General features: G+C 37.0%; 1 long non-coding RNA gene and 4 pseudogenes across 2 annotated transcripts in view; all 5 read left to right on the top strand.

Annotated features, from left to right (window-relative positions):
* Nucleotides 1-23,237, top strand: part of LOC132532132 (uncharacterized) — a 28,948-nt gene that overhangs the window by 235 nt on the left and 5,476 nt on the right. For both annotated transcript variants that reach the window (XR_009544335.1, XR_009544336.1), the window contains exons 2-7: nt 293-392; nt 14,706-14,817; nt 15,132-15,265; nt 16,460-16,574; nt 16,726-16,923; nt 19,484-19,613. This is a non-coding gene — a long non-coding RNA (uncharacterized LOC132532132). The remainder of the gene's footprint in view (nt 1-292; nt 393-14,705; nt 14,818-15,131; nt 15,266-16,459; nt 16,575-16,725; nt 16,924-19,483; nt 19,614-23,237) is intronic.
* LOC132505870 (small nucleolar RNA SNORD116) lies at nt 12,220-12,301 on the top strand (annotated as a pseudogene).
* On the top strand, nt 13,740-13,821 carry LOC132505865 (small nucleolar RNA SNORD116; annotated as a pseudogene).
* On the top strand, nt 15,492-15,571 carry LOC132505877 (small nucleolar RNA SNORD116; annotated as a pseudogene).
* Nucleotides 17,864-17,948, top strand: LOC132505879 (small nucleolar RNA SNORD116; annotated as a pseudogene).

Raw genomic sequence — 23,237 nt, forward strand, 5'->3', positions numbered from 1 at the left:
GGTATTTGAAAGTTAACCTGGTTGCATAAATTATAGGAAGTAAATTTTATAATTGTCTATAAACATCTGATTATCTGGTGGCAGAAAATACTGGACAATATTTGCTCTGATGGAGGGTAGAGATTAACACAATTAATATTATTGGAATAACTTCAGAAATATTTCAGGAGAGAAATACATTATTTTATTTAATGTAGGGGTACATTTGTGAACTCTACCATCTTGTGCCTGGCAGACCAATGGACACATTTACTTCTCATCTTTCCACATTTTATTTTATTCCTACATGCAGCATGGATCAAGTACTGTGTTTCATATGAAAGAGAGGTGACATAAAGGACAGGATTCAGAATAAGTCTGCCTTTCCATCCTTAAGGTCCATTCTCAAACTGGTAAGCATTTTGTCCTGGAAATACTGACATTTCTCGTAGGGGTAATGTAATATTTCAATAACAGTAAGTCTTTGACTATGCTAGTCAGCCTTGGAGCCTTGGGAAGTATATGTGATATATGGCCTCTATGACTGAATATGATAGGTCAGTGAGTCCATGGGTGATGAACTCCTGAGTGCTTGGTCTGTTTCTTAACTGAGCCTCAAAGTAACCCTTTTAATAATGTCATTGGATCGATGATGACTGTAATTATTGATCTCAGAAAATCTGAACAAAATGCGTGACCTAATCAGTTCTGGGAAACTGAGGTCCAGCACAGATACCCACCCTGTGCAAAATATGTGGAAGGAGTGTTGAGTTTGTTCAGCTGTGAGGTACCAACAGGAACTGTTGTATTTGAAAGCTCACCAATGTGCATGTGTTCGATAAACTGAATTAGGCAGAGGTCTGTACTTCTACAGTGTTGGGATAATAGTGAAACTCTCTGAGTGCTCACCTGGCAGCATTATTTACATACTTAGTAAACAGACTCTAGAGAACCAGCACATGAGTGCGGAAAATGTGGGTATGTTTATGCTTATACATGTTTGTCTGAGCTGCTGGAATCTTCTGAGTAACAGTCTCTTTAGGGCAGTTAGATGGTCAAAGCTCAAAGAGATCACAGGTTTCATGGGTTTTTATTCTTCATTTCTACATTAAGTGAAACAGTTACATGGAAATTGAAGCATAGGTACTATATTTTGGAATGTCTTCACAATACATTTTAATCTGCTTGCCAACCCAGTCTTAAGTTTTCAACTGTTGTTTAGTTGTGTCTCTCTTTTTCCTCCTATCATGTGAAGAACAACTTTCATATACATTTGATTGCTGGCTTCAATTATAATAATAATATATATTATAATATATAATAATAAACATTTTTAGATGTGAAATCATGTTTAAAATTCTTGCATTTTTATATGGATTTCATGACTTCTGCCCTCAGTGTGTTTCAAATGTGTATAAGAGAGATCCTGCTTGTAATGCATGGTTCTGAGGCATGTGCTCTGGGGAACTCTGAAATTAATGTCTTATTAAAAAATTAATCTGTATATTACCATGTTCCAAATAGTGAGTGTAACTCTTCTGGTGATATCAGTTGTATAGTGACTAACTATGGTGAATGTTATGTAAGCTTTTACCATTTAACATTATACTAAGATTTTCTTTCTCAACCTCCATAATTTTTGCTTGTGCTTTGTAGATTGGAAGCAATGTTGAATGGAAGGTACATTTTATTGCTTGGAATTCTCACCACTACACCAAGGAACTGCTGTTTTTGTAACAGCCTTCTCACCTGGGAATGGCAAAAACAATGTATTCCAGAGATAACAACCCAATTTTCAATAAGTTTTTTGCAGGATTATTTTTATTATTGTTTTTAAGAAGTCAGGAATTCACATGTTTTTTTAAAGACTGTTAATTCAAATACTGTGAGACATTAATAATATGGTGAATTATTCATGTTTTCTGTCTCCTTTATTTCTATAACTTTTGCTCTTTCTTTGTTTGGAATATTATTTTTAAATATCTAAGTAAAGAAATAAATTAATACAGTTACATGCAGGTACACAGTGAACCATTCCATCTTTTTTTTTATATTTAAAATATCTTTTTAAAATTTTACTTTTAAGTTGTGGTCAAATACATATAAAATTTACCGTCTTAATCATTTCTAAGGTTAAAGTTCAGTGGCATTAAGTATATTCACATTATTGTGCAAACCTCACCACCATCCACCTCCAGAACTTTTTCATCTTGCAAGACTGAAACTCTGTACCGATTAAACAAAAGCTCCCATTCTCCCGTCCCTGCAGCCCCTGGTAACTGCCATTCTACTTCCTGTCTCTATCAATTTGGCTACTCTAGGTACCTCATATAAGTGAAATGATACAATACCCTTTTGTTTCTGACTTATTTCACTTAGCATGAGTTCTTCAAGGTTCATTCATGTTGTAGCATGTGTCAGAATTTCCTTTCTGTTTAAGGCTGAATAATATTCTAGAATATACCATACTTTGTTTACCCATTGGTCTGTCAATAGATATTTGGGTTGCTTCCGTCTTTGGCTTTTGTGCATAATGCTATGAACATGAATGTACAAATATCTCTTTGAGACCCTTCTTTGAATTCTTTTGGGTATGTACCAAGATGATACATAGTGATGGTAGGGTAGTTCTCTTTTTAATTTTCTGAAGAAACACCATACTATTTTCCATAGTGGCTGCACCATTTTACATTTCCACCAATAGTGTGCAAGGGTTCCAATTCCTCTACGTCTTTATCAACACATTATTTTCTGCTTTTTTTGATAGTAACCCTCCTAGTTGACATGAGATGGTATTTCATTGTGGTTTTGATTTGCATTTCTCTAATGATTAATGATGTTGAACATCTTTTCATGCACGTATTGGTCATTGGTATATCTTCTTTGGAGAATGTCTATTCAAGTCCTTTGACCATTTTAAATCAGGTTGCTTTTTTTGTTGTTGTTGAGTTATATGAGTTAAATAACTAATATATTTTGGATATTAGTCCTTATCAGATACATAATTTGCAATTATTTTCTCCCTTTTCACTCGGTTGATTGTGTCTTTTTTTTTTATCTTTATTGGAGTATAATTGCTTCACAATGGTGCGTTAGTTTCTGCTTTATAACAAAGTGAATCAGTTATACATATGCATATGTTCCCATATCTCTTCCCTCTAGCGTCTTCCTCCCTCCCACCCTCCCTTTCCCACCCCTCTAGGTGGTCACAAAGCACCGAGCTGACCTCCCTGTATTACGTGGCTGCTTCCCACTAGCTATCTACCTTATATTTGGTAGTGTATGTATGTCCATGCCTTTCTCTATCACTTTCTCACAGCTTACTCTTTCCCCTCCCCATATCCTCAAGTCCATTCTCTAGCAGGTCTCTGTCTTTCTTCCTGTCTTACCCCTAGTTTTTTCATGACAGTTTTTTTTTCTTAAATTCCGTATATATGTGTTAGTATATGGTATTTGTCTTTCTCTTTCTGACTTACTTCACTATGTATGACAGACTCTAGGTCCATCCAGCTCATTACAAATAGCTCAATTTCGTTTCTTTCTATAACTGAGTAATATTCCATTGTATATATGTGCCACATGTTCTTTATCCATTCATCCGATGATGGGCACTTAGGTTGTTTCCACCTCCGGGCTATTGTAAATAGAGCTGCAGTGAACATTGTGGTACATGACTACTTTTGAATTTTGGTTTTCTCAGGGTATATGCCCAGTAGTGGGATTGCTGGGTCATATGGTAGTTCTATTTGTAGTTTTTTAAGGAACCTCCATACTGTTCTCCATAGTGGCTGAACCAATTCACATCCCCACCAGCAGTGCAAGAGTGATCCCTTTTCTCCACACCCTCTCCAGCATTTATTGTTTCTAGATTTTTTGATGATGGCCATTCTGACTGGTGTGAGATGATATCTCATTGTAGTTTTGATTTGCATTTCTCTAATGATTAATGATGTTGAGCATTTTTTCATGTGTTTGTTGGCAGTCTGTATATCTCCTTTGGAGAAATGTCTATTTAGGTCTTCTGCCCATTTTTGGATTGCGTTGTTTGTTTTTTCGTTATTGAGCTGCTTGTAAATTTTGGAAATTAATCCTTTGTCAGTTGCTTCATTTGCAAATATTTTCTCCCATTCTGAGGGTTGTCTTTTGGTCTTGTTTATGGTTTCCTTTTCTGTGCAAAAGCTTTGAAGTTTCATTAGGTCCCATTTGTTTATTTTTGTCTTTATTTCCATTTCTCTAAGAGGTGGGTCAGAAAGGATCTTGCTGTGATTTATGTCATAGAGTGTTCTGCCTATGTTTTCCTCTAAGAGTTTGATAGTTTCTGGCCTTACATTTAGGTCTTTAATCCATTTTGAGCTTATTTTTGTGTATGGTGTTAGGGAATGATCAGATGTCATACTTTTACATGTACCTGTCCAGTTTTCCCAGCACCACTTATTGAAGAGGCTGTCCTTTCTCCACTGTACATTCCTGCCTCCTTTATCAAAGATAAGGTGTCCATATGTGCATGGGTTTATCTCTGGGCTTTCTATCCTGTTCCATTGATCTTTCTGTTTTTGTGTCAGTGCCATACTGTCTTGATTACTATAGCTTTGTAGTATAGTCTGAAGTCAGGGAGCCTGATTCCTCCAGCTCCGTATTTCGTTCTCAAGATTGCTTTGGCTATTTGGGGTCTTTTGTGTTTCCATACAAATTGTGAAATTTTTTGTTCTAGTTCTGTGAAAAATGCCAGTGGTAGTTTGATAGGGATTGTATTGAATCTATAGATTGCTTTGGGTAGTAGAGTTATTTTCACAATGTTGATTCTTCCAATCCAAAAACATGGTATGTCTCTCCATCTGTTTGTATCATCTTTAATTTCTTTCATCAGTGTCTTAAAATTTTCTGCATACAGGTCTTTTGTCTCCTTTGGTAGGTTTATTCCTAGATATTTTATTCTTTTTGTTGCAATGATAAATGGGAGTATTTTCTTGATTTCACTTTCAGGTTTTTCATCATTAGTGTATAGGAATGCCAGAGATTTCTGTGCATTAATTTTGTATCCTGATACTTTACCAAATTCATTGATTAGCTCTGGTAGTTTTCTGGTAGCATCCTTAGGATTCTCTATGTATAGTATCATGTGATCTGCAAACAGTGACAGCTTTACTTCTTCTTTTCCGATTTGGATTCCTTTTATTTCCTTTTCTTCTCTGATTGCTGTGGCCAAATCTTCCAAAACTATGTTGAATAAGAGTGGTGAGAGTGGGCAACCTTGTCTTGTTCCTGACCTTAGTGGAAATGCTTTCAGATTTTCACCATTGAGGATGATGTTGGCTGTGGGCTTGTCATATATAGCCTTTATTATGTTGAGGAAAGTACCCTGTAGGAAAACCCCTGCAGGGTTTTTATCATAAATGGGTGTTGAATTTTGTCAAAAGCTTTCTCTGCATCTATTGAGATGATCATATGGTTTTTCTCCTTCAATTTGTTAATATGGTTTATCACATTGATGGATTTGCATATATTGAATAATCCTTGCATTCCTGGAATAAACCCCACTTGATCATGGTGTATGATCCTTTTAATGTGCTGTTGGATTCTGTTTGCTAGTATTTTGTTGAGGACTTTTGCATCTATGTTCATCAGTGATATTGGCCTGTAGTTTTCTTTCTTTGTGACATCCTTGTCTGGTGTTGGTATCAAGGTGATGGTGGCCTCGTAGAATGAGTTTGGGAGTGTTCCTCCCTCTGCTCTATTTTGGAAGAGTTTGAGAAGGATAGGTGTTAGCTCTTCTCTAAATGTTTGACAGAATTTGCCTGTGAAGCCATCTGGTCCTGGGCTTTTCTTTGTTGGAAGATTTTTAATCACAGTTTCAATTTCAGTGCTTGTGATTGGTCTGTTCATATTTTCTATTTCTTCCTGATGCAGTCTTGGCAGGTTGTGTATTTCTAACAATTTGTTCATTTCTTCCAGGTTGTCCATTTTATTGGCATAGAGTTTCTTGTAGTAATCTCTCATGATCGTTTGTATTTCTGCAGTGTCAGTTGTTACTTCTCCTTTTTCATTTCTAATTGTATTGATTTGAGTCTTCTCCCTATTTATCTGCATGAGTCTGACTAATGGTTTATCAATTTTATTTATCTTCTCAAAGAACTAGCTTTTAGTTTTATTGATCTTTGCTATCGTTTCCTTCATTTCTTTTTCATTTATTTCTGATCTGATTTTTATGATTTCTTTCCTTCTGCTAACTTTGGGGTTTTTCTGTTCTTCTTTCTCTAATTGCTTGAGGTGCAAGTTTAGGTTGTTTATTCGAGACGTTTCCTGTTTCTTAAGGTAGGATTGAATTTCTATAAACTTTCCTCTTAGAAGTGCTTTTGCTGCATCCCATAGGTTTTGGGTCATCGTGTCTCCATTGTCATTTGTTTCTGGGTATTTTTTAATTTCCTCTTTGATTTCTTCAGTGATCACTTCGTTATTAAGTAGTGTATTGTTTAGCCTCCATGTGTTTGTATTTTTTACATATCTTTTCCTGTAATTGATATCTAGTCTCATAGCGTTTTGGTCAGAAAAGATACTTGATACAATTTCAATTTTCTTAAATTTACCAAGGCTTGATTTGTGACCCAGGATATGATCTATCCTGGAGAATGTTCCATGAGCACTTGAGAAAAATGTGTATTTTGTTGTTCTTGGATGGAATGTCCTATAAATATAAATTAAGTCCATCTTGTTTAATGTATCATTTAAAGCTTGTGTTTCCCTATTTATTTTCATTTTGGATGATCTGTCCATTGGTGAAAGTGAAGTGTTAAAGTCCCCTACTATGAATGTGTTACTATCGATTTCCCCTTTCATGGCTGTTAGTTTTTGCCTTATGTATTGAGGTGCTCCTATGTTGGGTGCATAAATATTTACAATTGTTATATCTTCTTTTTTGATTGATCCCTTGATCGTTATGTAGTGTCCTTCTTTGTCTCTTCTGATAGTCTTTATTTTAAAGTCTATTTTGTCTGATATGAGAATTGCTACTCCAGCTTTCTTTTGGTTTCCATTTGCATGGAATATCTTTTTCCATGCCCTTACTTTCAGTCTGTATGTGTCTCTAGGTCTGAAGTGGGTCTCTTGTAGACAGCATATATATGGGTTTTGTTTTTGTTTCCATTCAGCCAATCTGTGTCTTTTGGTGGGAGCATTTAGCCCATTTACATTTAAGGTAATTATCGATATGTATGTTCCTATTCCCATTTTCTTAATTGTTTTGGGTTCATTATTGTAGGTCTTTTCCTTCTCTTGTGTTTCTTGCCTAGAGAAGTTCCTTTAGCATTTGTTGTAAAGCTGGTTTGGTGGTGCTGAACTCTCTCAGCTTTTGCTTGTCTGTAAAGGTTTTAATTTCTCCATCAAATCTGAATGAGATCCTTGCTGGGTATAGTAATCTTGGTTTCAGGTTTTTCTTTCATCACTTTAAATATATTCTGCCAGTCCCTTCTGGCTTGCAGTTTCTACTGAAAGATCAGCTGTTAACCTTATGGGGATTCCTTTGTGTGTTATTTGTTGTTTGTCCCTTGCTGCTTTTAATTTGTTTTCTTTGTGTTTAATTTTTGACAGTTTGATTAATATGTGTCTTGGCATATTTCTCCTTGGATTTATCCTGTATGGGACTCTCTGTGCTTCCTGGACTTGATTAACTATTTCCTTTCCCATATTAGGGAAGTTTTCAACTATAATCTTTTCAAATATTTTCTCAGTCTCTTTCTTTTCCTCTTCTTCTTCTGGAACCCCTCTAATTCAAATGTTGGTGCATTTAATGTTGTCTCAGAGGTCTCTGAGACTCTCCTCAGTTCTTTTCATTCTTTTTTCTTTATTCTGCTCTGCAGTAGTTATTTCCACTATTTTATCTTCCAGGTCACTTATCCATTCTTCTGCCTCAGTTGAACCCATCTAGAGTCTATTGATCCCATCTAGAGTATTTTTCATTTAATTTATTGTGTTGTTCATCGTTCCTTGTTTCATCTTTAGTTCTTCTAGGTCCTTCTTAAATGTTTCTTGTATTTTTTCTATTCTATTTCCAAGATTTTAGATCATCTTTACTATTATTCTGAATTCTTTTTCAGGTAGACTGCCTATTTCCTCTTCATTTGTTAGGTCTGGTGGGTTTTTACCTTGCTCCTTCATCTGCTGTGTGTTTTTCTGTCTTCTCATTTTGCTTATCTTACTGTGTTTGGGGTCTCCTTTTTGCAGGCTGCAGTTTCCTAGTTCCCGTTGTTTTTGGTGTCTGTCCCCAGTTGCTAAAGTTCATTCAGTGGGTTGTGTAGGCTTCCTGGTGGAGGGGACTAGTGCCTGTGTTCTTGTGGATTAGGCTGGATCTGGTCTTTCTGGTGGGCAGGTCCACGTCTGGTGGTGTGTTTTGGGGTGTCTGTGGACTTGTTATGATTTTAGGCAGCCTCTCTGCTAATGGGTGGAGTTGTGTTCCTGTCTTGCTAGTTGTTTGGCATAGGGTGTCCAGCACTGTAGCTTGCTGGTTGTTGAGTGAAGCTGGGTGCTGGCGTTGAGATGGAGATCTCTGGGAGATTTTTGCCATTTGATATTATGTGGAGCTTGGAAGTCTCTTGTGTACCAGTATCCTGAATTTGGCTCTCCCACCTCAGAGGCACAGCACTGACTCCTGGCTGCAGCACCAAGAGCCTTTCATCCACACGGCTCAGAAGAAAATGGAGAAAAAATAGAAAGAAAGAAAGAAAGAGAGAGAGAGAGAGAAAGGAAGGAAGGAAGAAAAAAGAGAAAGAAGGAAGGAAGAAGATAAAATAAACAAAGTTATTAAAATAAAACATAAATATTAAGGAAAAAAACTTCAAAGAAAAAAAAACTGATGGATAGAACCCTAGAACAAATGGTTGAATCAAAGCTATACAGACAAAATCTCACACAGAAGCATACACATAGACACTCACAAACAGAGGAAAAGGGGAATAAATCATAAATCTTGCCCTCAAAGTCCACCTCCTCAATTTGGGATGATTCGTTGTCTATTCTTGTATTCCACAGATGCAGGGTACATCAAGTTGATTGTGGAGCTTTAATCCGCTGCTTCTGAGGCTGCTGAGAGAGATTTCCCTTTCTCTTCTTTCTTCTCACAGCTCCCGGGGCTCAGTTTTGGATTTGGCTCCGCCACTGCATGTAGGTCACCGGAGGGCGTCTGTTCTTCGCTCAGAGAGGACGGGGTTAAAGGAGCAACTGCTTCGGGGACTCTGGCTCACTCAGGCTGCGGGGAGGGAGGGTCACGGAGTGCGGGGTGAGCCTGCAGCAGCAGAGGCCATCATGACTGTTGCACCAGCCTGAGGCGCGCCGTGCATTCTCCTCGGGAAGTTGTCCCTGGATCCCGGGACCCTGGCAGTGGCGGGCTGCACAGGCTCCCTGGAAGCGGGGTGTGGATAGTGACCTGTTCTCGCACACAGGCTTCTTGGTGGCGGCAGCAGCAGCCTTAGCGTCTCATGCCCGTCTCTGCAGTCTGCGCTTTTAGCTGCGGCTCGTGCCCATCTCTGCAGCTCTTTTAAGCAGCGCTCTTAATCCCCTCTCCTCGCGCACCAGGAAACAAAGAGGGAAGAAAAAGTCTCGTGCCTCTTCGAGGCAGCCTTTTCCCCGGACTCCCTCCCGGCTATCCGTGGTGCACTAACCCCCTGCAGGCTGTGTTCACGCTGCTAACCCCAGTCCTCTCCCTGCGCTCCGACCGAAGCCCAAGCCTCAGCTCCCAGCCCCGCCCACCCTGGCGGGTGAGCAGACAAGCCTCTCGGGCTGGTGAGTGCCTTTTGGCACCGATCCTCTGTGCGGAACTCTCTCTGCTTTGCCCTCCGCACCCCTGTTGCTGTGCTCTCCTCCGCGGCTTCGAAGCTCTCCCCCTCCGCCACCCCCAGTCTCTGCCCGCGAAGGGGCTCCTAGTGTGTGGAAAACCTTTTCTCCTTCACAGCTCCCTCCCACTGGTGCAGGTCCTGTCCCTATCCTTTTGTCTCTGTTTTTTTTTTTCTTTTGCCCTACCCAGGTACGTGGGGAATTTCTTGCTTTTTGGGAGGTCTGAGGTCTTCTGCCAGCGTTCAGTAGGTGTTCTGTAGGAGTTGTTCCACGTGTAGATGTATTTCTGGTGTATCTGTTGGGAGGAAGGTGATCTCCACGACTTACTCTTCCACCATCTTCCCCTCATCCTTCTATTCCATCTTTTGCTTGGTTGATAAATGTACATTATCGCTTCTCATCTTTACATATTACATCTTTACATTCTATTACTACAATTCAAGATGGACCAAGAGCTGGGTTTCATATGAATGAGTTTATTCCCTCTTCTTGAGATCTGACATGAAGGAGTATTTCAGTAACAATTTTGCCTCTCATCCTTAAGGGCCAGTGAGAATTTTCATGCTGGTAAGCACTTTGTCCTGAAGATACTGACATTCCTCTCAGGGAGTGTAACCCTCCAGTGACAATGGGACTCTGGGGTCATCAGTGATGCTGGCCTCCATGGTTGAATAGTGTGGGCCAGTGTGTCCCAGGGAGATGGATTCCTGAGAGCTCAGTGTCTGCCACATGTTTCATTCTAAATTTCCCTTTTATAAGTGTGCCTGGATAAATGGTGACTTCAAAAATGGACCTCAGTGGAATCTGAACAAAATGAGTGACAAAATCGCTTATGTGAGCTGAGGTCCAGTCCACGGACCATGCTAGGCAAAAGTGTGGAGGGATATTCAATTTGCTCAGCAGGTGGTGTCCCCCAGAAAGGACTATGGTATTGAAAAACTAAGATGCTGGCATACACTAGAGGAACTGAATTGTACAAAGGTCGCTAAATAAACAATTTGGGGATGATATAATAACTCTTTGGGTACTTGGCTGCCAGCATGTACAAACTTGTAGTAAATAAACTCTGGGTAATCACCACTTCAATAATGAGTTCTATGAGAAATCTTTGTAACTACACTTGAACCATTCACACATTTATCTGAGCTACCAAAATCTTCTGAGTGATTATTGATATCTTTAGTGTGCTTAGATTGTCAAAATTCAAAGATATTGTATTATGAACTTCTACTTTTCCTTTTCTATTAAATGGAACAATTATATGTAAATTGAAGAGTAGATGTGTGGAATCTTCACAACATATTTTAATTTGCTTGCCAACCCAGACACCAGAAGTAGAACAGTTGTTTCTTTGTTTTTCATTTTTCTTACAAACTGAGCAAGTAATTTCATATATTTTGAATGCTGGCTTCAACTACTAATAGTTTTCTGATGTGAAATGATTATACTTCAAATTCTTAGATTTTTACATGGATATCATTGGTCCCTTTCATATATTCTCAATGGGTTTCTAATGTGTTTAAAGAGACATCCTAGTTACAGTAAATGATTTTGCAGTGACTGTTTTGGAGAAACTTTGAGACAAATATCTTAGAAAAAATTATATCTGTTCTACTGTGATCAAAGTTGTGAGCATAATTGTTCTTGTCATCTCATGATTCAAGGAATATCTATTATGAATACTTATAACTTCTTACAGCTGAATATTCCATTAGGAAAACTTTGTTTTGCAATTTCCCTAATTTCCTGTGTACTTTTTATATTGACCATAACATTAGAATCCCATGAATGTCATCACCACACCACTGATGTACCGATTTTGTCACTTGTGCCAGCTCTCTTAACTGGGAAGTAACAAAACAATGCACTCCTAGGGTAACATCCAATTTTAGTAAATTTACTTTTCTGGATTATTTTTATTATTTTTTAAGTAATCAAAAATTGTATTGAGTTGTTGAATAATCAGTTAATACAAACAACTCTACTAGCTTTAATAATCTGTTGAGGCATCTGAGGCTTCAGTCTCCTTTATTTTTAAGATTTTATGCTTTACTTTAACCAGAAACATCCTAAAGGAGTAATAAATTAGGAGATTTTCCATAAAGATACATAGCACATCTTCTTGTCTTATGCAATTTTGACAAATAGACATGTATACCTTTCACCTTTTCACATTTATACTTTCCCACAAGTAGATATGGACCAAAAACTAGGTTTCATATGGACGAGTTTCTTCCTACTCCTTGATATGTGCCATGAAGGAAAATATTAGGAATAATTCTGCCTTCCATCCTCAAGGGCCAGTGGGAATTCTAATGTACTTTTTCCTGAAAATACTCCATCCCAGGGAGACGGAATCCTGAGAGCTCAGTGTCTGCCACATATCTAAGGATCAAGGTCTCTTTCACAAATGTGCCTGGATCGATGATGACTTCAAAAATGGATATTGTTGGAATCTGAACAAAATTAGTGACAAAATCACTGATGTGAACTGAGGTCCAGCAGAAGAGACCATGCTAGGCAAAAATGTTGGGGTAGAGCTCAGTTTGGTCAGCTAGTGGTACCTATAGGGTCCATAGTAATTGAATGCTATCCTGATTGCATACATTAAAGGAATTGAATTTCACAGAGGTCTATAAATATCTGACTTAGGGATGACATGGCAACTCTTTGAATGCTTGGCTGGCAGTTTCCATGCATTCATAGTAACCAGATCCTGGAGAACCAGCATAGGAGTAGAGAGGCTGGTGGTAAATGGTTATGTCTACCCATGAGCTATTCACACATTTTTCTTAGGTGCCTTAGTCTTCAGAGTGAAGTCAATTAGGTATTCAAGGCAGAATATATGAGTGTTTATTTATCTCTTAAAGTAAAAGAAAAACATAGAAATTTAAGAGCAGTTTCTATTTGTCAAAATGTCTTCCAGAACATTTTAATTTCCTTGCTGACCAAGTCACAAGTATTAGAAGAGTTTTTTTCCCTGTCACCCAAAGAGGAATTTTCTAGACATTTATGTTATGGATCCAAATAGATGCTGTATTAAACATATTTAATTAAAAATTATTACATTTCCAATTACTTATATTTTAGGTAGATTTCATTGCCCAGTATTCATATTGTGTTAGTGGGTTTCATAGTGTTGAAGGGGAGATCCTAGTATTAATGCCTGCTGCTGAGTGAAGGCTTTGGGGAAACTTTGAGACCAAGGCCTTACAACTTTCAGTGTTACCCTGATCCAAGTAGTGAGCATTATTTTTCTTCTTATACAGATAGTCAAGGGAATATCTATGGTTTATTCCTTATAATCTGTTATTAGTTAGTAAACTTTCAATTATGATGGTTTGGTTTGTCAAATTCCCTAATTTCCCAATATATTCAGTAGATTAGAGGTGATATTGAAGTTGGATGGAATTCCTCCCACTTCTTCAAGGAACTGCTGATTTTCTCATTCATACCAGCTCCCTTCTGCATAAATAATCACAACAATGCACTCCAGAGGTAACATTGCAACTTTTAATAAATGTATTTTCCTGGGTTAGTATGTGTTTTTAGCGAGCAAGATTACAGATGGTCTTTTGGAGTCTGTTAATCTGAACATGTGAGGCTTTTAATAGTCTGGGTCATCTGAGGTTTCTGTGTACTTTTTTCCCAGGATTTTAATGCTTCCTCCATTTTGCATAACATCAGAAGATCCTACTAGAGAAATAGTATTTTTGTATACTTGTGCATAGTAAACATCTTGTGTTCTGCGTGGTTAACAGGTGGACACATATACTTCTCATCTTTCCATAATTTTACTCTATGCCAGCATATCGACATGGACCAAGAACTCAGTTTTGTATAAAAGTGTGGGCCACTGTGTCACAGGGAGATGGAGTCCTGAGAGCTCAGTGTCTGCCACATATCTCAGGATCAAGATCTCTTTCACAAATGTGCCTGGATTGATGATGACTTCAAAAATGGATCTCGTTGGAATCTGAACAAAATGAGTGACAAAATCACTTATGTGAACTGAGATCCAGCATAAGAGACCACTTTAGGCAAAAATGTAGAGGATTCAGTTTGGTCAGCTAGTAGTATCCCCCATAAAAGGACTATGATATTAGAAAACTAAGATGCTGGCGTATGCTAGAGGAAATGAATTGTACAGAAATTATAAATAACCATTGTGGAATGACAACTGAGTGCTTGACAGGCAGTATCTTTACACCCATAGTAAACAAACAGTGGAGAATCAGCACATGAAATGGTTGTGCTTACACTAGGACATTCTCACAGTTTCCTTAAATGTTGCAGTCTTTTGTGAAGATCAGCGTGTTTTGGTCTATTAGATAGCCAATTAGAAAGAAATTATTAGTTTTTGCTTGTCATTTATCTCTTAAGTGAAAGAAATATGGGAAAATAGAAGAGTTGATTGCATGAGTGAGATTATCTTATATCATGTTTTAATTTGCTTGCTAACCTATCAATTCAAAGAGTAGAATATGTTTTTTTCTTTTTCTTGTCACTCAGGGAGAAATTTCCTAGATATTGATGATGGATTAAATTTAGATATTTCATTAAACATTTTTAACATGAAATGATTAAATTTCTAATTCTTGGAATTTTATGTGGATATCATCAGCGAATATTCATATTCCTTCAATGGGTTTATATGTTTAAAGAGATGTTGTAATTTTAGTAAGTAATAGTCAGGGGGAATTTTGGGTCAACTTTGAGATGAATGTCTTAGAAAAATTGATTTTCTATTCTACCCTTTTCCAAGGAACAAACATAATTTTTTCTCATTATATAGATGGTCAAGTGAATATCTGTGGTTAATTCCTTATTACTTTTTATCAATTGACATTCAATTGGGAAGGTTTTATTTCACAACTTCCTTTATTTCCTCTGTGCTTTGAAAGATGGGAGTGACTTTGGAATTGCATGGAATACTCACCACCATAAAAAAGTGCTGATTTTGTTGCTTTCACCTGTTCCCTCTCCTGGGATGGAACAAAATAATGAACTCCAAAGGTAATAACAAATTTTAAACAAATTTTCTTTTTATGGCTTATTTTTATTATATTTTTTGTAATCAGGTAGATAATTGGTTTTGTGAAGTATCTGTTAATCCAAATAATGTGTTATTAATTTTCTGGTGAGGTCCAATATTTTGTCTCCTTTATTTCCAAGGTTTTTGTGCTTTCTCCCTTTGAATAACATCAGAAACATTCTAGTAAAGTAATATGTGTATATTTAATATGAAGGTACATAATAAATCTGCTTGTCTTTTGCATGTTTGACAAATAGACATATATACATCTCATTTTTCCATATTTTTACTCTAGTTCCACAGATATGGACCACTGGTTGAGTTTAATATGAAAGAGTTTATCCCTCTTCTTGAGAGGTGACATGAAGGAAAGTATTGAAAATAATTTTACCATCTCATCCTCAAATGCCAGTGGGAATTGTAACATCAGTAAGCATTTCATCCTGAAAATACTGACATTCCTCTTAGGACATTGTAACACTCATACAACAATGAGACTCTGGCTGTGCTAGTCAGTCATGGGACTGTTATCGACTGTGATGACTGGTCTGCATTATTGAATACTGTGGGTCAATGTGTCTGAGGGTGTCAGATCCCTGAGTGCTCAGTGACTGCCACATATCTCAGGATCAAAGTCCCTTTTACTAATGTGCCTGGATTAATGATAACTTCACATATGTTTCTCATTGGAATATGAACAAACTGAGTGACAAAATCATTTGTCAGCTGAGGTCCCTCCCAGGGACCATGCTAGGCAAAAAATGTGGAGGGAGCTCAATTGGTCTAGTAGAGGTACCAGCCAGGACTGAAGTGTTTGAAAGCTCACATGATTGCATACATTAAGGGAAATGAGCTGTACAGAGATCTATAAATGTCTGGTTTAGGGACAACGTGGAAACTCTTAGAGTGCTTGGCTGACAACATCCATTCACTAATAGTAATCAGACTCTGGAGAATCAGCACATTAGTAGTGAGACCAAGGATATATGATTTTGTCTACCCTTGAGCCATTCACAAGATTTCCTTAGATGCTACAATCTTGTGAGTGAGCAGTAGTCTATTGAGGTCAATTACGTAGTCAGTTCAAAAGATATTATGTCTTTACTTGTCAATTTTTTTAGATAAAGCAAATATATGGAAATTTAAAAGTAGTTTGTATTTACAGGAATATCTTAGGGCATGTTTTGATTTGACTGTTAACTCAGTCACAAAAATTCATACAGTTATTTTTCTTCTCACCCAAAGAGAACTTTTCTAGACGTTTGAGTGATGGAGTCAAGTATATGCTGCACTAAATATTTTTAATTGTAAAATTATTGCGTTTCCAGGTCTTGGCATTTTATTGGTTAATATTCATATTCCTTCAGTCTGTTTCACATGTGTTTTAAGGGAGATCCCAGTTTTAATGAGTGATTCTAAGGGTCCTTTGGAGAAATTTTGACCAGGTCTTAGAACAAATGACTTTCTATACGTTCCTGTTCCATGGAACAATGCTATTTTTATTCTTATCATACAGGTGGTCAGCAAATATATGTAATTAATTCCTTATAACCTCTTATCAATTAATATTCAACTTGGAAGGTTTTCTTTCTCAACTCCTCTAATTTCCTCTGTGGTTTGTAGGTTGGAAGTAATATTGGAATTGCATGGAATTCTTACCACCCCACCAAAGAAGAGCTGGTTTTGTCACTTCTGCCAGCTCCTTATCTAAGAAGAAATCCAATGATGCACTCTCAAGGTAACATCTAATCTTTTATAAATTTTTCCTGAGTTATTATTTTTTAAGTAATTAAGAATTTAATTGGTGTTTTGTAGAGTCTGTCAATTCAAACAGTGTGAGGACTTAATAATCTGGTGATTCTTTGAGGCTTCTTTCTGTTCTTTTCCAGAATTTTTGCATTTTCTCAGTCTTCCTACTAATGCCTCATACAGGAATTAAGCATGGAGATGAAAGTAAAGCCATTCCTCACCAGTGTGGCAGAGAGAAACTGTTTCTACTGAGGGGTGTGCTTGGCCAAATGTACTGAATCCTCAGCAGTGTGGCCTGGTGAGCACCACCCTGACAATAGGATGGGAAGTATTTCATGGTGAGAGGGCTCAGTGTTTGACTTTTCCTCTCTGCACCCTCCCAACCTCTCTAGTCACATGTCGGTATTTATTGTGCCTGTGTGAGTCCTGCCTGCATTGCTGTGACCATACCATGTAGAATCAGGCGTAGAGTAACTGTGCATCCTCTGCAAATTGCCAGGTTCCTGAGCTCAAGCAAGTTTAGTGCTATAAGTGATTTTTAGACAACTGTTCTTTATTTCCCTATCATGGCAGTTTTCTCCTCCCCAATCCATTGGGTCATCTTTGAGGATAAAATAATTCTGAGGTTTAATTTACAGAATATATATGTATTATATGCATTGTTGTGGTTGAATTGTTCACCAGGCCAACATTTTCCTGGAACTTTAAGCACATTCTGACAGTCTGATTTCACATTTAATTTGTCTGGCAGAAAATGTTGGACAATATTTGCTCTTATGGAGGCCAGAGAGCCTAATACAATTAATGTTGTTGGAATAACACTGGAAACACCCTAGCAGAGCAATGCATTAGCTTATTTAATAGGAGGGTACATTATTGAACCCTACTGTCTTATGCCTGACCGGCCAATGGACAGGTTTACTTCTAATCTTTCCACATTTTTATTCTACTCCCACAGGGTAACAAGGATAGAGCTCAGGTTTCCTATGAAAATGTTTATTCCTTCCCCTTGAGATGCAACATGAAGGAAAGGCCCATCCTAAGAGGCCAGTGGGAATTCTCAAGTCAGTAAGCATTTGTCCCTAAAATATTGACCTTCCTTCTAAGGATTATATAATATTCCAATTACCATAGGCACTGTCTATGATAGTCAGCTGTGAAGCCTGGATCACTGATGTGGGGTCTGGTCTCCATAACTGAGTAGAGTAGATAAGTGATGAACTTCAGAGTCTCTTTCACTTTCTGAGGTGAGCAGTGCCCTATTTTAGAAACTCATGTGTATCAATGATTGCTATAATAATTGATCTCATTTAAAAATCTGAACAAAATGAGTTACACAATCACTTCTGTGAAACTGAGGTCTAACATAGATACCCACCCTAAGCAAAATATTTGCAGGGTGGAGATCAGTGATTTCATTCATGTGGTATCAGGCTAAGCTGCTTGCATGCATTAGAGGAACTGAACTGTACAGTGTCTATTCATATCTAATTGTCAGGTGAAATTGCAACCCTTTGAGTCTTTAGCTGGCAGCATAAATACACTTATAGTAAACAGACCCTGGGGAACTAGCACATGAGCACTGAAGATTCTAGAAATGGTTGTACCTACACTTGAGCCATTCACACAGTTGTCTGAGCTGCTGGAGTCCTCTCTTGAGTGCTATTTATAGGTGGTCAAAATACAGATTATGGATTTTTACTTTTCCCTAGTAAGTGAAACAAATATATGATAATTAAAAAGTAGGTACTATATGTGAGACCTTCACAATATATTTTAATTTGCTTGCCAACCAGTCACTAGGATTGAATTATTGTTTCTTTGTTTTTTGTTTTTCTCATCAACCAAAAGAGCAACACACAAGTACTGGCTTCAACTATATACTGCATTAAACATTTTCAGATGTTAAATGATTAAATTTCCAGTTCTTGTGTTTGTTTGTTTGTTTTACATGGATTTCCTTATATACTTTTATATACCCCCAATGGATTTCTAATGTGTTTAAAGAAAGATCCTAGTTATAATGAATGAAGTTCTGGTGGGTACACTGAGGAAACTTTGAGACAAATGTCTTAGAACAAATATTTCTAAATTAATATGTTCCAAGGAATGAGCATTTATAGTTCTTGTCATATTTTTTTTAACATCTTTATTGGGGTATAATTGCTTTACAATGGTGTGTTAGTTTCTGCTTTATAACAAAGTGAATCAGTCATACATAAACATATGTTCCCATATGTCTTCCCTCTTACGTCTCCCTCCCTCCCACCTTCCCTATCCCACCCCTCCCGGCGGTCACAAAGCACCGAGCCAATATCCCTGTGCCATGCAGCTGCATTCTTGTCATATTGATTGCCACTGAATATCTTTGATGTATTCCTTATAACAACTTGTTACTAAATATTACATTAGGAAAGTTTTCTTTCTCAGCTCCCTAATTTTCCTTGTGCTTCGCAGATTGGAAGTGATGTTAGAGAGAAGGGATATTTTGCTGCTTGTAATTCTCACTGCCACACCAAAGAAGTGCTGTTTTTGTCACTTGCACTAGCTCCATTCTCTGGGAAAAATCAAAACAATGCCTTCCATATGTAATATCCAATTTTAATAAATGTATGTTCCTAGAATATTTTACTAAGCAATTTAGAATTTTATTGCTTTTGTGAGGTGTCTGTTAATCCAAAGAGTGTGAGGCATTAATAATCTGGTGAGTCATATGAGGCACTTTTCCACCCCCAATTTTTGCACTATCTGTCTTTTGAATAATTTCAGAAACATCTCAGTAGAATGATAATATGTATTACACTATGCATATACATAGTGAACGCTCCTGTCTTGTATATAGTTGACAAATGGACTCATCCTACTTCTCATCTAGATGCACATTTATCTTTCCCACAGGTTGACATGTTCCAAAAACTGGGTTTCATAAGGATGAGTTTATCCCTTCCCCGTGAGATGAGACATGAAGGAAAGTGTTGGGAATAATTCTACTTCCCATCATCAAAGGCCTGTGTGAATTCTCACAAAGGTAAGCATTTTGTCCTGAGGATACTGATATTCTTTTAGGGACTTGCAATGTTCCAATGACACTGAGAGTCTATCTGCATTAGTCAGACATGGAACTGGATCGCTGACTGGGTTTGCTGGTCTCCATGACTTAGCAGCATGGACTGTGTATCCAGTGGTGATGGGATCCTTATTGTTCCGTGTCTGTCACCTATCTCAGGCTCACAATTGCTTTATAAACATGCTGGGGCCAATGATGGCTTCAATAATTGATATGTTGGAAAATCTGGACAAAATAAGTAACAGAATCACTTCTCTGAAACTGAGTTCAAGATATATAAAAGGACATATAACAAAATTAGTGTTACTCTGAAGTAGATTGTGATAATTTAAGGTGCATTTGTAAACCCTAGGGTCAGTACTAAGCAAATAACTCAAAAACATTAAAAGAACTACCAAAGAATTAAAATAGTACAATAAGAAGTATCTATTTAATACAAACAAGGCAGCTAAGAATGAACAGAGAAACCAAAATGATATGACATCTAGAAAACAGATAGGAAAATGGCAGGCATAAATCCAACCACATGACCATTATATTAAATTTAAAAGACAGAAACTGGGAGATTTAATTTAAAAAATTAAACAGGGCTTCCCTGGTGGTGCAGTGGTTGAGAGTCCGCCTGCCGATGCAGGGGACACGGGTTCGTGCCCTGGTCCAGGAAGATCCCACATGCTGTGGAGCGGCAGGGCCCATGAGCCATGGCCGCTGAGCCTGCACATCTGGAGGCTGTGCTCCGCAACGGGGAGGCCACAACAGTGAGAGGCCCACGTACCGCAAAAAAAAAAAAAAAAAAAAAAGAAAGAAAATTAAACAGGTATACATTGTTTATAAAAGAGATACTTCAGAACAAAAAACACAAACTGTATGAAGGTAAAGGATTAGTAATTATATCATGCAGAGAATACCCAGAAGAGAGCAAGAGTGGCTATACTGACATCAGAGAAAATAGCCTTTATGGTAAACTATTACTAGAAATTAAGAAGGATATTATATGATAGAAGGTTTAATTACATAATCATCAAGTAATAGTGTCTCAGATTACATAAAGCAAAACCCAACATAATCAAAAGGATAAATAGGCAATTAAGCAGTAACATCTGGGCTCTTCAGTACCCTCTTCTTAATAATTGATAGACCAATATAGAGAATCAGTGTGGTTATAGCATACTTGAGCAATCTTATCAACCAACTTGACCTGACATATATAGAACACTCTACCTAACAATAGCAGAGCACAAATTATTTTCAAACACATCTGGAACATTTTCTGACATAGGTCATATGCTAAGTTATAAAACTGAACTCAGTGAATTTTAAAAGATTGAAATTGTGTAGAGTATGTTCTGTGACCACAGAAGAAATTAAATTAGAAATCAAACAAGTCAATCTGGCTTATTACTAAATATTTGGAAATTAACATCTTTTACAAGAACCCATGGTCAAAGACAAAATTATAAAAGAAAACATTTAGAACTGAGTCAGATACAACTAAAGACATGCCTAGGGGGAAATTTATAGTTTTAAATGATTATATCAGAAAAGAGGAAAAATATCAAACAAATAATCTAAGCTTTAACCCTAAGAAGCAAGAAAAAGACTAAACTAGAGAATTAAACCCAAATCAAGTAAAAGGGAGTAAATAATAAATTTCTGAGCAAAGATCAATGGCATAAAAGTAAAACCCAGAATAGCTATAGGGAAAACCCATTTAACTGAAAGCTAGATTGGTTGGAGGAATGCTACTATTTGTCTCATTGTGTTTTCTTGCGAGGAGGTGGCTGTGGAGGAAAGCAATGTTCTAGTTGCACTTTAAACTCAGTAACATGCCATTGATATTAGGTTTGCATTACTATCAGTGCTGATCTCTGTGAAGTTTCCAGAAGATGCATTGACAATATACTATCATTCAAATTTACCTGTTGCTAGTCAGTGGTTTTTTAAATTTGTTTTTGTTTATTTGTTCGTTTTGTTTTGCTTGTCAGTAGTTTAATCTCTTTTGGGAGGACCCTTGTTATAACATCAGATACATACATTAATAATATGGTGAGTTCTCCATGGTTTCCATTCCTGTAGATTCTAGGATTTTTGACACTTCTGTGCTTAGCTCAAAGCATAAAGGCATTGGACATTTAGAGTGCTTGAATAGTTCCTTCCTTTTTAGGAATGAAGATGATGTTGGGCCAAAATGAGGTATATGATTGAGAGAAGGTCCCTGAAACCTCAGCAGTGTGTCCTGTTGAGTGACCATTTGAAGAGAATGGGAAACTGCCCCAAACACAGTTCATGACAGAATGGAACACTCTATGCGCTCCTTACCTGTTTAGTTATTTTTCTCAAATTAACAAGTATTCACAGTATTCTCAACATAGTCGATGTCATCCTCCTGAGGTGAAAAATTGGTTCTTGGGAATCAAAAGAAATCTTAAATATTACAGTGGTTCATTGTCCTCCAAACAACCATAGTACATAAGCAGATATACAGCATATCTGTGGTACTAAAATTTGGGGGCAGTGTTGAAAACTAGGAGAAAATGTCTAAGAAGGATATCCAGGCAGGTGATGGGAAAAAAACGTTGTGAAACACTGTTGAACATGTTTCTGCCATCCAACTATATAAAAAACAGGTGTGATGTAAGCCAGAGCACTTGCTACCATTTGCCAAGATTTCCTTAGTAGTAGCAGGTTTTACAGAGACAGTGATTTAAGAAGGTTGTGTTTCTTTTTCCATTAGAGGCACTTAATATCCTTCTCTTCCTCAATACATTATCTTAACTTAGGTCTTAAATATTTTCTGAAGAAGTGTGTCTGTGTAGGTTTCTTTGAAGGCAATGGCTGCTTATCTTCTATTGGAACTTTCAGAAAACTCAAAGTCCACATCTATATATTTTCCAGCAGGAATATTTAGGACTAAATTTGCTGTGTTTGAGACCAATGGCTATTGCAATAGCCATTGTGCAATAACATATGCACAATGATATGCTTTTTCTCACCCCTAAGATTTCCAGACCTTTGTTTAGCAGAAACCAAAGTTCTATTGGACACAAGTTATCTAGAGTTATTACATGTATGTCACTATATGGTAAGAGATATAGTTATTATAAAAATAACATCTTTAAAAAGTTGTTGAAATTTTAGGTAAGATTATTTTGGAAAACTGTGTTGGAAAGTAGAATTATAAGCTATCACATTATGATAAATATTTCTAAATTTGTTTATTGACTTGTCAGGAAGCAAGAAAATGAAATAAGACAGTGGCCTTGTATCAATATGTTTATATTCAGAAGACCAATGCATGTTTTAACAAGTGTATGTTTTTTGCTTAACTTTAATATAGAAGTTAAAATTTTACTCCTTTACATAAATCTAGTATTTCAATATATTTTAATGGTTAACATGATAATAGAAGAAAACCTGTAAATACATTTGATAAAATGTGTGATATAGTGTTCCACAGATGACTTCAGAAAGAGTATTCAGACATCACTTTAAGATAGATACAGTTTTTCATTTGTTCATCGGGTGATCAGCAAAGTTGAGATCAGTAAATCACATGTAAGCCATTGTTCTCTGCATTTTTGAAGA

This window comes from Lagenorhynchus albirostris, chromosome 1 (genome assembly GCF_949774975.1).
Source record: "Lagenorhynchus albirostris chromosome 1, mLagAlb1.1, whole genome shotgun sequence".
NCBI classification, from domain to species: domain Eukaryota; kingdom Metazoa; phylum Chordata; class Mammalia; order Artiodactyla; family Delphinidae; genus Lagenorhynchus; species Lagenorhynchus albirostris.